Genomic DNA, 5,146 nt, shown 5'->3' on the forward strand with positions numbered 1-5,146 from the left:
CAAAGGCATGCGCCACCACCGCCCGGCTCTCCTGTATTTCTTTAAAGGAGTTATTTATATCCTTCTTAAATTCCTCTATCACCATAATGAGATATGAGAAATCTTGCTTTTCCAGTGTGTTGGGGTATCCTGGATTTGCTGTGGTGGGAGTACTGGGTTCTGATGATGCCAAGTAGTCTTGGTTTCTGTTGGTAAGATTCTTGCCTTTGCCTTTCACCATCTGTGGCCTGTGCCTCCTTGCTGGTCCTGCCTTAAAAAGTCACCTGAGAGAGAATCCAATTCGATATCTTAGTCACTTATTTTTTCAAGTATTTAAGGAGGCTGGTGAGATGGCTGAGCAGGTAAGAGCACTGACTATTCTTCCGAAGGTCCTGAGTTCAAATCCCAGCAACCACATTGTGGCTCACATCCACCCATAATAAGATCTGATGCCCTTTTCTGGTGTGTCTGAAGACAGCTGCAGTGCACTTCATTAAAATAATAAATAAATATCTGGACCAAAACAAGCAGGGACTGAGCAAGCAGGGGCTGGCCAGAGTGAACAAGAGGAGGTCCAAAAATATTCAATTCCCAACAAGCATGTGAAGGTTCACAACCATTTGAACAGCTAGTGTACCAATATACATAAAATAAATTTTTAAAAAGTACACACTCATATATATACAGATGACAGATAAATAGGTGACAGATAGATGATAGATAGATAGATAGATAGAGATAAATCCATAAGTAGATAGATAGGTAGCATTGGTGATACCCATGGATATCAGAGACTAATTTGCATGTAATTGGGATGCTTTTATTTTATTTAACAAATGAGTCTTAGAGCACAATTGCTGTCTGAGGGAGCGACACTGTAGATGCCTATGGTTGGAGCCTGATGAGGAGTCAGGGGTCTATCTGGAGAGAAGTGAAATATTTTTATATCTCGTCTGCCATTGTTTGTATATAAGTTCAATGATTTTAATCCTGTCTATATTGTCTATAACAGTGAAAGATAGAAGAGGTGCCACTTCCAGATTAGAATCCTAGAAAATGTTTTTTGTTGTTCTAAGTATATCAGTCAGGGTTTTTGATTATGTGCAGTAGAAAGCCAAATTTAGTTGATTATAGCTGAAAATGTATTTATTGGAAAGTCTTCAGGTAGCCCCAAGAGTCAGCACAAATCCTAACCAGTAAATTAAGTGAGAAATAATATGGAAGATTTTCAGCCAAAAGCTCAGCCAACATTTTCTGTCACATTGCTTTGGTAAGAACCCATCAGGTACTACTCATGAACTGATGTCTGAGTGGAGCCTACTTCAGCTTCCAGCCAAGCCAGTCACATAGCTGCCATGTTTACCTCTGCAGCTAGGACTCCTAATGGATTCCACACTTTGCTGCCTCACTGTCACTACCCAGGGGTTCATCTATCCAGTTTTTCTCTAGTGTCATCCACAACCCTCTGGATCTACATTCACAGCTTTGTGTAGTCTCTTCCCCTCACAGCAGAAATCCAGATTTGCTAGAGAGATGATAAGGGCAGGATATATGTGAGTCTGTTTCCATGGTGGTGTTCCCTGAGATTGTAGCAGCTGTCTTTAGGGAAAAGAATTTCTTAATATATGGGTGCTACCTGGAAGCACATGGCATGGTAACTGATCCTTTTGCAGAGTAGCTATCTATGAAGTCATAGAACTGGATCACATCATATTCCTGCCTTATGTTCATCCACTGAGTATGAAATCACTGTTGTAAAGCTATAGACAATTAACTACCCATATAACTCTTGACTTTGGTCCCATGACCCAGCCATGAGAGATGATGAGAAATGAGTTTCTGGATTCAGAGTCCCAAGCACAAGAAGGTGTATTAGTCAGGAAGGTTACCTCCTAGCACTGCCTCAACAAATTCCCACACAAAAAAGAGCAAAATACATGCTATAACAGTTCTAGATGTCAAAATCCCCAAATTCAAGCTAGCTGTTGACAGAATCTGGCTCCTTCTAAATGCTCATTGGGATATATTTATCTTCCCTTTTCACTTTTTGGTGTTTCTTAACATACCTCTACCTCTGTTTTCATGTTGTTTTTGTTTCAGTGTCTTCCTTGTTTTATTTGTTCCATCTAAGACTACTTCTCTAATTTAGGCCCCACCGGATATAGTAGGGAATTTTCTCAGTCCTGATCTTCATTTTCTGAAGTGTTATTTCCATCAACACAAGTGAGCTCCTTACCCTAAATCTGAAAAATATCTACAAAAATATAGAAGGAAAGTACTTTAGATATTCCCAGTAATGACAGGAAGACCTACAAAACCTGCTCTGAGTGGGGAAAAGCAATGTAAAACTCCACGTTAAATATAAAACTGAACTCCTATAGTTTCTCCACTAGTCCTTTATTTAACTTCAAACCATGAAGTTTGCTCAGAGCCTTTCTGAACTCAGTGATGCTTGTGACAACAAGGCCTGCTGATTTAATCCAGATTCTGACAGGGGCTCCAATAAGGAGCCACCAGGCATTTCTTTCTGAGGTTCCACTTGTTCAGAAGAATTGAACCCTTAAATGGAAATGTTTTTAAATGAAAAATCACTTGGGTTGTGACTAATCATGAGACACAATGACCAATGGGACTTGCAAGGTGTTTTCACTGATAAAGTACTTGCTGTCTAAGCCTGACAAACTTAAGTATGATTCCAAGAGACTAATAAAAGTAGAAAGAGTACCTTCAGGTCTGTCTGGGCTGGTGTCCAGAGCAGACCTTGGGTGCAAGCTCTGCAGCCAGTCCCACAACACCCAGAGGAAGCTCCACTCCCAGGTGCTCTGATACACCCAGGATCAGAAGTGAGGAAGAACCAACATCTATCCCAACAAAGGGAGTAACTGGGACCAGCGGGACCAGTCACATAGGAACTCCACCAGCACAGTGACTGGGGTTCCTTCTGGTCTGTATGGGCTTGTGTCCAGAGCAGACCTTGGGCACAAGCTCTACAGCCAGTCCCACAACACACAGAGAAAGCCCCACTCCCAGGTGATCTAACAAGCCCAGGATCAAAGGATCCCAGAATCACAGGATCACAGAGACAGCTTGACTCTAAGGTGTTCTGACTCAACCAGGATCACAGGAAGGACAGACTCCACTCAGATTTAGCAAGGGCAGGTAACATGAGAATTAACCAGATGGCAGGGGGCAAGCTTACAAAAAGAAACAACACAAACCAAGGTCATTTGGCATCATCAGAACCCAATTCTCCCACCATAGCAAGTCCTGGACATACCATTACATTGGAAAAGCAATATTCAGATATAAAATCACTTCTCAATGTGATGATACAGGACTTTAAGAAAGACATAAATAGCACCCTCAAAGAAATACAAGAGAACACAGGTAAACAGCTAGAAGCCCTTCAAGAGGAAACATAAAAATCCCTTAAAGAACTACAGGAAAACATAATCAAACAGGTGAAGGAAATGAGCAAAACCATCCAGAATCTAAAAATGAAAATAGAAACAATAAAGAAAGCAGAAAGAGAGACAACCCTGATGATACAAAACCTAGGAAAGAAATCAGGAGTCATAGATGCAAACATCACTAACAGAATACAAGAGATAGAAGAGAGAATCTCAGGCGCAGAAGATACCATAGAAAACATTGATACAACAGTCAAAGAAAATGGAAAAAGCAAAAATCTCCTAACCCAACACATCCAGGAAATCCAGGATGGAATGAGAAGACTAAACCAAAGGATAAAAGGTATAGAAGAGAGTGAAAATTCCCAATGTAATGGGCCAGTAAATATCTTCAACAAAATTATAAAATAAAACTTCCCTAACCTGAAAAAGAGATGCCCATGAACATACAAGAAGCCTACAGAACTCCAAATAGACTGGACCAGATAAGAAATTCCTCCCAACACCTAATAATAAAACCACCAAGTGCACTAAACAAAGAAAGAATTTTAAAAGCAATAAGGGGAAAAGGTCAAGTAACCTACAAAGGCAGACCTATCAGAATTATACCAGACTTCTCACCAGAGACTATGAAAGCTAGAAGATCCTTGGCAGATGTCATACAGACCCTACAAGAACACAAATGCCAGCCCAGGCTTCTATACCCAGCAAAACTCTCAACTACCATAGGTGGAGAAAATAAGATATTCCATGATAAAACAAAATTTACATAATATCTTTCTGCAAATCCAGCCCTACAAAGGATAATAGATGGAAAACATCAACATAAGGATCAAAACTACTCCCTAGAAGAAGCAAGAAGGTAATCTTTCAACAAATCCACACAAACTTAATTCCACCTCTTACAACAAAAACAACTGGAAGTGACAATTACTTTTTCTTAATATATTAATATGAAAATTAATATTACCAACATATCCTAATCGATTGAAATTCAGTAATATGAGGAATTAGAAATTTGTTGATTATCATCCAATGGTCTCTCTAATTTGGTAATTGGAGAAATAGGAACAACATTGTACAACCTATATACACTGTCAGCTTGTTTGTTTGTAACAGTTTCTGGCTGTGTACAACCTAAGGGTCTTGAAATCTCAGCCTCTCTATTAATAGTATTGTTTATTTCATGTCTTTACACTATACTATGGTTTTCAGAACAGCATATATATTTCAAAAGCATTTATATACCCAAAAGAAACATAGATGATTAACTAGGGAGGTGGCTTGTAAGAGAACAACAAAGTGAGACTGAATGCTTTGTTTGACATTTGTAACTGTTGAATCAAGTTTGAAGAAGAGGACTTTGTAAGTTACTCTTTCTCTGAGATGAATGCTTTTCCAAATTATCATAGCCAATGAACCAAATTCTTACCCTCACTTAATGTCTGTGCCACCCTCCAAGCAGAACCATGGCTCATTGAAACAGTTGGTGAATGACTTTATGGGTAGACCATCTTAATACCTATACCATTTCTTAAATGAAATTTAAGAAATGTGGGCTGAGAACAAATTCACTCACTCAAGTCAAATAGCTTTGACCATAGCAGGAAGTCTCTATCCAAAAATTGAGTCTACAATTCATTTCTTGGTGCAGCAGAACTATCAACTCTAAGCTTAGCTATGATGGATGTAAAATTCTTTGGTGATGTGAGGGTCATTGAAATACAGCCTTATTACAATGAAATCCAATGTCTAAA

Source organism: Mastomys coucha, unplaced genomic scaffold (genome assembly GCF_008632895.1).
Source record: "Mastomys coucha isolate ucsf_1 unplaced genomic scaffold, UCSF_Mcou_1 pScaffold16, whole genome shotgun sequence".
Taxonomy (NCBI): Eukaryota; Metazoa; Chordata; class Mammalia; order Rodentia; family Muridae; genus Mastomys; species Mastomys coucha.